Source organism: Somniosus microcephalus, chromosome 4, assembly GCF_052327205.1.
Source record: "Somniosus microcephalus isolate GS21.2 chromosome 4, FLI_Smic_1.0, whole genome shotgun sequence".
Taxonomy (NCBI): Eukaryota; Metazoa; Chordata; class Chondrichthyes; order Squaliformes; family Somniosidae; genus Somniosus; species Somniosus microcephalus.
The window spans coordinates 120,228,800-120,241,265 of NC_140990.1; positions in this window are offsets into that span (position 1 = coordinate 120,228,800).

The window sequence follows — 12,466 nt, forward strand, 5'->3', positions numbered from 1 at the left end:
ACTAGTTCTCACATTGAACAAATTCTCCTTTAACTCCACTCATTTCCTCCAAATCAAAGGTGTTGCCATGGGTACCCGCATGGGTCCTAGCTATGCCTGCCTTTTCGTGGGCTATGTGGAACAATCTTTGTTCCAGTCCTGCTCGGGTCCCCTCCCTCAACTCTTTTTCCGATACATTGATGACTGTATCGGTGCCGTTTCCTGCTCTCGCCCCGAACTTGACAATTTCATTCACTTTGCCTCCAATTTCCACCCTTCCCTCACCTTCACATGGTCCATCTCTGACTCTTCCCTTCCCTTCCTCGACTTCTCCGTCTCCATCTCTGGGGATAGGTTATCGACCAATATTCACTACAAGCCCACTGACTCCCACAGTTACCTGGACTACACTTCCTCCCACCCTGCTTCCTGTAAGGACTCTATTCCATTCTTCCAGTTTCTCCATCTCCGCCGTATCTGCTCCGACGATGCCACCTTCCACACCAGTGCTTCAGACATGTCTTCCTTTTTCTGCAACCGAGGATTCCCCTCTACCGTGGTTGACACTGCCCTCGACCGTGTCAGTTCTATCTCCCGCACTTCTGCCCTCACCCCTGCCCCTCCCTCCCGGAACCACGATAGGGTTCCCCGTGTCCTCACCTTTCACCCCAGCAGCCTCCAAATTCAACGGATCATCCTCCGGCATTTCCGCTACCTCCAAAGTGATCCCACCACCAAACGTATCTTCCCCTCCCCTCCCCTTTCAGCATTCCGCAGGGAGCGCTCCCTCCGAGACACCCTAGTCCACTCCTCTATCACCCCAAACAGCCCTTCCCCTTCGCCTGGCACCTTCCCGTGCAAGCGGAGGAGATGTAACACCTGCCCCTATAACTCCTCCCTTCCCAATGTCCAGGGCCCCAAACACCCCTTCCAGGGTAAACAGCGATTTACTTGTACTTCTCGCAATCTAGTATACTGTATTCGCTGCTCACGATGTAGCCTCCTCTACATTGGGGAGACCAAACGCTGATTGGGTGACTGCTTTGCAGAACAACTCCGTTCAGTCCGTAAGGGTGACCCCGAGCTTCCGGTCGCCTGTCATTTTAATTCACCACTCCATTTCCACTCGGACCTCACCGTCCTTGGCCTCTTGTATTGTTCCACGGAAGCTCAACGTAAACTCGAGGAACAGCACCTCATCTTCCGATTAGGCACTCTGCAGCCTTCCGGACTCAATATCGAGTTCAACAATTTCAGATCATAAGCTCGGCCCCCATTTCACTTTTTCTTGTAATTTTTCCACTCCTTTCCCCCCCCCCTTCCTTTTATTTCTCTCTCACACCTGGCAGCTACCTTTTGCCCTGCCAATACACTTTACACCTAATCTCAGCCTATTACCAGCTCGTCCAGCTTCTAATCTCTTTTACTTCTTTTGTTTCTTTTATTCTTTTGTCCGATCGCAGCCCTGCCTTCGATCCAGTTTCTTTTCTTTCCAGTTTTGAAGAAGGGTTCGACCCGAAACGTCAACTCAAATTTCTCTCCACGGATGTTGCCTGACCTGCTGAGTTTTTCCAGCATTTTCTGTTGTTATTTCGGATTTCCAACATCTGCAGTATTTTGCTATCCCACACTGACTATAGCTGTACTGAGCTGGATCTGTCCACTCTGAATGTAACTGATGAACTGGAACTGTCCACACTGAATGTAACTATACTGAGCTGGACCTATCCACTCTGTATCTAACTGTACTGATTTGGACCTGTCCACACTGAATGTAACAGTGCTGAACTGGACCTGACCACACTGTATGTAACTGTGCTGAACTGGACCTGTCCGTACTGAACGTAACTCTGCTGAACTGTAATTGTGCACAATGGGTGTAATTGTGCTAAAATTGACCTGTCCACACTGAATGTAACTGTGCTGAACTGGACCTGACCACACTAAATTTGAATGTGCTAAACTGGAATTGTCCACACTGATTGTACCCGTGCTGAACTGGACCTGTCCACAGTGAATATAACTTTACTGAGCTGGGCCTGCCCAATCTGAATGTAACAGCTGAGCAGGTCCTGTCCGCACTGAATGTAACCATGCTGAACTGGACCCATCCACACTGACTATAACTGTACTGAGCTGGATCTGTACACTCTGAATGTAACTGCTGAACTGGAACTGTCCACACTGAATGTACCTGTTGTGAACTGGACTTGTAAGCACTGAATGTAACTGGGCTGAACTGGACCTGTCCACATTGAAATTAACTGTACTGAACTAGACCTGCCCACACTGAAAGTAAAAGCTGAACTGTCCCTGTACACACAGAAGGTTACCGTGCTGAACTGGACCTGTCCACACTGAATACAACTGTACTGAGTTGGACCTGTCCACTCTGAATGTAACTGTACAGAGCCGGACCTGTCCACACGGAATGTAACTGTGCTGAACTGGACCTGACCACACTGTATTTAACTGTACTGAGCTGAAACTGCGCACTCTGAATGTAACTGTGCTGAACTGGACCTGCCCACACAGAATGTATCTGCGCTGAACTGGACCTGTCCACCATGAATGTAACTCTGATGAATTGGACCTGTCCATACTGATTGTAAATGTGCTGAACTGGACCTGTCCACACTGAATGTAACTGTACTCAGCTGGGCCTGCCAACCTGAATGTACCAGGTGAACTGTTCCTGTCTGCTCTGAACTTATCGGTGCTGAACTGAACTTCTACACATTGGATATAACTGTACTGAGCTGGCCCTGTCCACTCTAAATGTAACTGTACTGAGCTGGGCCTGTCCACACTGAATGTAACTGTGCTGAACTGGACTTGACCTCACTGAAAGTAACTCTGCTGTATTGGACATGTGTACAATGGATGTAAATTTGCTGACCTGGGCCTGTCCACACTGAATGTAACTCTGATGAACTGGACCTGTCCACACTGAATGTAACTGTGCTGTAATGGACCTGCCGGCACTGATTGGAACCGTGCTGAACTGGACCCGTCCTCAGTGATTTTACCGTGATCAACTGGACCTATCCACACTGAATGTTGGTGTGCTGAATTGGAACTGTCCACGTTGAATGTAATTGTACTGGGGTTGTCCTGCGCACTCTGAAATTAACAGCTGAAATGGCCCTGTCCACATTGAATGTAACAGTGCTGAACTGTCCTGTCCAAAGTGAATTTAATGTACTGACCTGGACCTGTCCACTCTGAATGTAAAAGCTGAACTAGACCTGTCCTCAGTGAATGTGACTGTACTGAGTTGTACCTGTCCACTCTGACTGTAACTGTACTGAGCTGGAATGTCCACACTGAATGTAACTCTGCTGAGCTGGACCTGATCACACTGTATGTAACTGTACTGAGCTGGATCTGCCCACTCTGAATGTGACTGTGCTGAACTGGAGCTGTCCACACTGAATGTAACTGTGCTGATTTGGACCTCTCCGCACTGAAAGTTACTGTGCCGAACTGGACATGTCCACACTGAATATAATGGTTCTGAGCTGGACTTGTCCATTCTGAATGTAACTGCTGAACTGGAACTGTCCACACTGATTGTAACTTTACTGAGCTGGACCTGTCCATTCTGAATATAACGGAGCTGAAGTGGGCATCACAACACTGCATGTAACTGTCCTGATCTGGGCCGGTCCACACTGAATTTAACTATGCTGAACTTCACCTGTCCACACTGAATGTATCTGTGCTGAACTCTAACTGTCCACAATTAATGTATCTTTGCTGAACTGGACCTGTCCAAACTGAATATTGCTGTGCTGATATGGACCTGTCAACATTGAATGTAACTGTGTTGAACTGTACCTGTCCACACTGAATGTAATTGTACTAAGCTGGGCGTGCACACTCTGAATATAACAGCTGAATTGGCCCTGACCACACTGAATGTAACCGTGCTGAACTGGACGTGTCCAAACTGAATATAACTCTACTGAGCTGGACATGTCCACTTTGAATGTAGCTGCTGAACTAGACCTGACCACACTGTATGTAACTGTACTCAGCTGGACCTGCCCACTCTGAATGTAACTGTGCTGAACTGGAGCTGACCACACTGAAAGTACCTGTGCAGAACTGGACCTGTGCACAATAGATGTAACTGTGCTGAACTAGACCTGTCCACACTGAACGTAAATGTATTGATTTGGGCAAGCACTTTCTGAAAGTAAGAGCTGAACTGGCCCTGGCCGCTCTGAATGTAACCTTGCTGAACTTGACCTGTGCACACTGAATGTAGCTATACTGAGCTGCACCTGACCACTCTGAATATAATTTTACGAGTTGGACCTGTCGACACTGAACATAACAGTGCTGATCTGGACCTGATCACACTGTATTTAACTGTGCTGAACTGGACCTCTTCGTACTGAATGTAACTCCGCTGAATTGGGCCTGTGCACAATGGATGTAACTGTGCTGAACTGAACCTGTCCACACTGAATGAAAGTGTGCTGAACTGGGCCTCTCCACACTGAATGCAACTCTGATGAACTGGACCTTTCCACCCTGAATGTATCCGTGCAGAACTGGACCTGTCTGCACTGAATGTATATGTGCTGCACTGGACCTGTCCACACTGAATTTCACTGTGCTGAACCGGACCTGTCCACACCGAAAGTACCTGTGCAGAACTGGACCTGTCCACATGGAATGTAACTGTGCTGAACTAGACCTGTCCACAATGAATGTAAGTGTACTGATCTGGGCCAGCGCTTTCTGAAAGTAACAGCTGAACTGGCCCTGTCCGCTCTGAATGTAACCGTGCTGAACTGGACATGTCCACACTGAATATAACTGTACTGGGCAGGACCTGTCCCCTCTGAATGTAACTTTACTGAGCTGGACCTTTCCACACTGAATTTAACTGTGCTGAACTGGACATGACCTTCACTGAATTTAACTGTGCTGAACTGGGCCTGTCCACACTGAATGTAACTCTGATGAACAGGACCTGCCTACACTGAATGTAACCGTACTGAACTGAACCTGTCCAATCTGATTGTAACTGTGCTGAACTGGACCATTCCACAGTGTTTGTACCGTGCTCAACTGGACTCATCCACACTGAATGTAACTGTGCTGAACTGGACCTGTCCAACGGAATGTATCTGTGCTGAAATGGACCTTTCCACACTGAAATTACCTGTGCCGAACTGGACCTGACCACACTGAATGTTGGTGTACTTAATTGGAACTGTCCACACTGAATGTAATTGTACTGAGCTGGACCTGCCCACTCTGAAATTAACAGCTGAAATGGCACTTTCCGCACTGAATGTAACAGTGCTGAAAGGGGCCTGTCCACACTGAATGCAATTGCACTAAGCTGGGCCTGTACACTCTAAATATAACAGCTGAATTGGCCCTGGCCACACTGAAAGTAACCGTGCTGAACTGGACCTGTCCAAACAGAATATAACTGTACTGAGCTGGACCTGTCCACTCTGAATGTAACTGTACTGAGCTGGACCTGTCCACACTGAATGTAACAAAGCTGAGCTGGACCTGACCACACTGTATGTAACTGTACTGAGCTTGACCTGCCCACTCTGAATGTAACTGTGCTGAACTAAACCTGTCCTCTCTGAATGTAACTGTACTGAGCTAGACCTGTCCACTCAGAATGTAACTGTACTGAGTTGGACCTGTCCACACTGAATGAAACTGTGCTGAGCTGGACCTGATCACCCTGTATGTAACCGTACTGAGCTAGACCTGCCCACTCTGAATGTAAATGTGCGGAACAGGAGCTGTCCACACTGAATGTAACTGTGCTGAATTGGACCTGTCCGCACTCAAAGTATCTGTGCTGAACTGGACATGTCCACACCGAATATAATTGTTCTGTGCTGGACCTGTCCATTCTGACTGTAACTACTAAACTGGACCTGTCCACACTGAATGAAACTTTATTGAGCTGGACATGCCCACTCTGAATGTTACGATGCTGAACTGGACGTCACAAAACTGAATGGAAATGTGCTGATCTGTGCTGAGCTGGACATGTCCAAACTGAATATTTCTCTGCTGATATGGACCTGTCCACATTGAACGTAACTGTGTTGAACTGTGTGGTAAACCACTGTTTGTATTCCACTGTGTACATGCCTGGACATGCCTCGGCTGACTCCTCCCACAAGTCCTAGTATAAAGATGACTGCTCCCCAGGCCTTTGTATTCTGGACCGGTCGACCACTCGAGGCAGACCTTCATTCTTTTGTTAATAAAAGCCTTTAGTTACTCTCTTAACTCTCAGTCTTTTATGAGTAATTGATAGCGCCTCAATTTTATTAACAAAATTTTTATAATGGAGAAGATCCTCACACCAGCATGCCTGGACTTAGATCATCAGGAGGCGGACTCATCCACCAAGTTTACTCACTGGCTTAAGTGTTTCGAAAAATTCCTGACCGCCTCCGCAGCAATCAAATCGGACGAGGACAAACTGGATGTCCTGACCTCCAAAGTGAACCACCGAGTGTACTCGGTCATCCAAGACGCGACCTCGTACGCCGACACTTTCAAGCTCCTCAAGGACCAGTACACGTGCCCAGTGAACGAAGTGTACGCCAGGCACCTTCTGGGGAGTCGTAAACAACAACCTGGGGAATCAACCGTGGAATACCTTCAGGCACTGTCTGTGCTTGGCCGGGCCTGTGGTTGTAAGGATGTAAAGGCGGCCGTGTACACAGAGGAACTTATCCGGGACGCTTTTGTAGTGGGCCACAGATCCAATTACACCCGACAGCGACTGTTGGAGCAGAGTGACCTCGACCTCAACAAGGCCTCTGAACTCGCACTATCATTGGATGCAGCCTACCGGGGCATGGATGCCTACTCCTCTGCACCTTGGACGCTGCAGGGAATGACAGCCTGGGACACGGTAGCACCGCCTCATAGCACCGTGCCACCCCAGCCACACCCCAGCAACGGCCCAACTACCGCAGCAGTGTCCCAAGGCCAGACAGCAGTGCTCCAAGGCCAGAAATGCTACTTCTGTGGCCAGGCAAAACACCCCAGAGCGCGCTGCCCGGCGAAAAACGCGATCTGCTCGGGCTGTGGGAAGAAGGGACACTACACTAGCGTCTGCAGGGCCAAAGCCACCCCGAACCACAGCAGCGCCGCATGTGGGCCATGCGGGCCGCCATCTTGTCCTCCCTGGCCATGTGCGAACCACCGGTACAGCAGCCATTTTGGACGCCTCCAGCCACATGGGGATCATGGACGCCGCCATCTTGGACAACAGCCAGAATGCAGCAGGCCCCCAACACTGCCTCATCTGGTACCCGCAGCGACACACCGACCCCTACGCTGGCATCCATTACACTGGACCAAGCGAGACCGCACCAGCTGGCCAGTTCCACAATGGACATTAAGGTAAATGGTCACGATACAATCTGCCTTTTTGACTCTGGGAGCACGGAGAGCTTCATCCACCCCAACACGGTGCGGCGTTGCTCTCTCCCAGTCCTGCCTGCGCACCAGCGGATTTCTATGGCCTCCAAGTCCCAGTCGGCGGATATCGGCGGCTACTGCGTGGTGACACTCGTAGTAGACGGGACTGTGTACGATCATTTTAAACTTCTCATCCTGCCCGACCTCTGCGCTGCTGTCCTGCTGGGGTTAGATTTTCAGTGCCACCTTAAAAGTGTTACGATGGCGTACGGTGGACCCCTACCCCCACTCACAGTCCACAGCCAGCAGCATCCAAATTGCCCGCCGCGCACCAGGTGCAACCTCTCCACACTCAGTGTCACCCCCCCCCCACTGTTTGCTAACCTCACCCCCGACTGTAAGCCCATCGCCACAAAGAGCAGGCGATAGAGTGCCGGGGACAGGGTATTCATTAAAACCGAAGTGGAGCGGCTCCTGAAAGAAGGGATTATTGAGGGCAGCACCAGCCCCTGGCGAGCCCAGGTTGTGGTTGTTAAGACCGGCGAGAAGCAGCGCCTGGTCATCGACTACAGCCAGACAATAAATCGCTTAACCCTGCTGGACGCCTACCCACTCCCCCGCATAGCTGATATGGTCAACCAGACCGACCATTGACCTGAAATCAGCGTACCACCAGCTCCCTACCCGCCCTGAGGACCGCCAGTATACTGCCTTTGAGGCAAACGGCTGCCTCTATCACTTCCTTAGGGTTCCCTTTGGCGTCACCAACGGGGTCTCCGTCTTCCAAAGGGAGATGGACCGGATGGTAGACCAAAATGCGTTGCAGGCCACTTTCCCATATCTGGACAATGTGACCATCTGCGGCCGCAACTTGCAGGACCATGACGCAAACCTCGAAAAATTCCTCCGCACCGCCCAACTCCTGAACCTGACATATAACAAGGAGAAGTGCATATTCCGCACAAACCGCCTCACCATCCTTGGCTGCGTTGTGGAACACGGAGTCATCGGCCCCGACCCCGACCGGATGCGTCCCCTTATGGAACTCCCACTGCCCCACTGCCTCAAGGCCCTGAAGAGGTGCCTAGGGCTTTTCTCCTATTACGCCCAGTGGGTCCCCTACTATGCGGACAAGGCCCGTCCGCTGACCAAGTCCACCTCTTTTCCCTTGACGGCAGAGGCCCGCTTAGCCTTCCACCGTATCAAGGAGGACATTGCCAAAGCCACCATGCACGCAATGGACGAATCCATCCCCTTCCAGGTGGAAAGCGATGCGTCCGACTTTGCCCTGGCCGCTACCCTCAATCAGGCGGGGAGACCCGTGGCCTTCTTTTCACGAACCCTCCAAGGCCCGGAGACCAGACACTCCGCTGTTGAGAAGGAGGCCCAGGCGATTGTGGAGGCTATGCATCATTGGAGCACTACCTGGCCGGAAAATGATTTACCCTGCTCACTGACCAGCGTTCAGTTGCTTTCATGTTTAACAACAAGCAGAGGGGCAAAATCAAAAATGACAAGATCTTGAGGTGGAGAATCGAACTTTCCACCTACAATTACGAGATCTTGTACCGGCCCGGGAAGCTCAATGAACGATAGACTGCGGGCCCTCCACAATGACCTCTGCCACCCGGGGTTCATCAGGTTCTTCCACTTCATCAAGGCCCGCAACCTGCCTTACTCTATTGAGGAGGTCAGGACCATGACCAGGAACTGCCAAGTCTGTGCTGAGTGCAAACCGCACTTTTATAGACCAGACAGGGCCCACCTGATAAAAGCCACTCGCCCCTTCGAGCGCCTGAGCGTTGATTTTAAAGGGCCTCTCCCCTCCTCCGACCGCAATGTGTACTTCCTCAATATTATTGATGAGTACTCCCGTTTCCCGTTCGCCATCCCCTGCCCGGACATGACCAGTGCCACGGTCATTAAATGCCTGAACGACCTCTTCACCCTGTTCGGTTTCCCCAGCTATATCCATAGCGACCGGGGCTCATTGTTTATGAGCGACGAACTCCGTCAGTACCTGCTAACTAGGGGTATTGCCACAAGCAGGACCACCAGTTACAACCCCCGGGGGAACGGACAGGTGGAAAGAGAAAATGCGACAGTTTGGAAGGCCACCCTGCTAGCCTTAAAGTCTAGGGGCCTTCCAACCTCCCGCTGGCAGGAAGTGCTCCCCGATGCGCTCCACTCTATTCGGTCACTGCTCTGCACTGCCACTAACGCCACCCCTCATGAGAAAATGTTTGTCTTCCCAAGGAAGTCCACATCGGGGACATCGCTACCGCCATGGCTGACGTCCCCAGGGCCGGTCCTACTGAGAAGACACGTGAGGACCCATAAAACGGATCCCCTGGTCGAGAGGGTCGACCTCCTCCACGCCAACCCCCAGTATGCTTACATTGCATACCCGGACAGGCGGGAGGACACAGTCTCCATAAGAGACCTTGCACCCTCGGGGGCCGCAGTAACCCACTACTCACTACCACCCCCCCCCACGATCCGAAATCCAGCCCCAGCAGATGGCAGGCCTGGGCCCCGCGACCCACTCGACATCTACGAGGACGACACGCCTGTGCCACAGCCTACGCAGGACTCGACGCTGGAAGCTCCACTACCCCTGCCATCGCCACGCCGATCACAGCGGCAGACAAGACCTCCGGAGAGACTCCAATACACTAACTTTTAATACACTTCACCCCACCGGACTCAATTTTAAACAAGGGATGAATGTGGTAAACCACTGTTTGTATTCCACTGTGTACATGCCTGGATATGCCTCGGCTGGCTCCTCCCACAAGTCCTAGTATAAAGGTGACTGCTCCCCAGCCCTTTGTATTCTGGACCGTTCGACCACTCGAGGCAGACCTTCATTCTTTTGTTAATAAAAGCCTTTAGTTACTCTCTTAACTCTCAGTCTTTTATGAGTAATTGATAGCGCCTCAAACTGTACCTGTCCAACTGAATGTAATTGTACTAAGCTGGGCGTGCACACTCTGAATATAACAGCTGAATTGGCCCTGGCCACACTGAATGTAACCGTGCTGAACTGGACCTGTCCAAACTGAATATAACGGTACTGAGCTGGACATGTCCTCTCTGAATGTAGCTGCTGAACTAGACCAGTCCACAGTGAATGTAACTGTACTGATCTGGACCTGTCCACTCTGAATGTAATTGTGCTCAGCTGGACCTGTCCACACTGCATGTAACTGTGCTGAGCTGGACCTGAGCAAACTGAATGTAACTGCACTGAGCTGGACCTGACCACTCTGAATGTAACTGTGATGAACTGGAGCTGTCCACACTGAATGTAACTGTGCTGAATTACACCTGTCTGCACTGAATGTAACTTTGCTGAACGGGACCTGTTCACACTGGATGTAACTGTGCTGAACTGGACCTCCCCACACTGAATGTAACTTTGCTGACCTGCGCCTGTCAACACTGAATGTAGCTGTGCTGAACCGGATCTTTCCACACTGAATGTCTATGTGCTGGACTGGACCTGTGAAAAGTCGATATTACTGTGCTGAGCTGGACCTGTCCACATTGAAAGTAACAGTGTTGAACTGGACCTCTCCACACTGAATGTAATTGCACTAAGCTAGGCCTGCGCTCTCTGAATGTAACAGCTGAACTGGCCGAGGCCACACTGAATGTAACTGTGCTGAACTGGACCTGCCCACACTGAATATAACTGTACTAAGCTGGACCTGCCCACTCGCAAAGTAACTGCTGAACTGGACCTGTACTCACTGAATGTAACTATACTGAGCTGGAACGGTCCTCTCTGAATATAACTCTACTGAGCTGGACCTGTCCACACTGAATATAACTGTGCTGAACTGGACCTGAGCACACCGTATGTAACGATACTGAGCTGGACCTTTCCACTCTGAATGTAACTGTGCTGAACAGGACCGGTCTACATTGAATGTAACTATCCTGAATTGGAACTGTCCGCACTGAATGTAAAGCTGCTGAACTGGACCTGTGCACAATGGATGTAACTGTGCTGATCTGCACCTGTCCACACTGAATGTAACTGTGTTGGACTGGGCCTATCAGAAGGGAATTTAACTCTGATGAACTGGACCTGTCCGCACTGAATATAACTGTGCTGAACTGGAAATGTCCACACTGAATGTAACTTAGCCAAACTGGACCGATCCACTCTGAATGTAACTGTGCTGAACTGGACCTGTGCTCACTGATTGTAACTTTGCGGAACTGGACCTGTGCACACTGAATGTAGCTGTGCAGAATAGGACGTGTCTGCACTGATTGTAACTTTGCTGAACAGGACCTGTACACAGTGATCGTACCGTGCTCAACTGGACCAATCCACACTGAATGTAACTGTGCTGATCTGGACCTGTCTACACTAAATGTAGTTGTGCAGAACTGGCCTGGTCTGCACTGCTTATAACTGTACTGAACTGAATCTATACACTCTGAATGTAACTGTGCTGAACTGGGCTTGTCCACCTTGAATGTAACTGTGCTGAGCTGGACCTGTCCACACTGAATGTAACTGTGCTGAACTGCACCTCTCTACACTGAATGTATCTGTGCTGAACTGCACCTGTCCACACTGAATGCATCTGAGCTGAAATGGACCTGTCCATACTGAATATAACTGTGCTGAAATGGATTTGTACACATTGAATGTAACTGTGCTGATCTGGACCTGTCTGCATTGAATGTAACTGTGCTGAGCTGGACCTGTCCACACTGAATGTTACTGTGCTGAACTGGACCTGTCCACAATGACTATAACTGTACAGAGCTGGATCTGTCCACACTGAATATAACAGTTCTGAACTGGACCTGACCCCACTGTATGTAACTGAGCTGAACTGGACATGTCCACACTGAATGTATCTGTGCTGAACTGGACCTGTCCACACTGAATATATCTGTTCTGAACGAGGCCTGTGCACAATGCAAATAACTGCGATGAACTGGACCTGTCCACACTGAATGTAACTGTGCTGAACTGGGCCTCTCCACACTGAATGTCATTCTGTACAACTGGACCGGTCCACACTGAGTT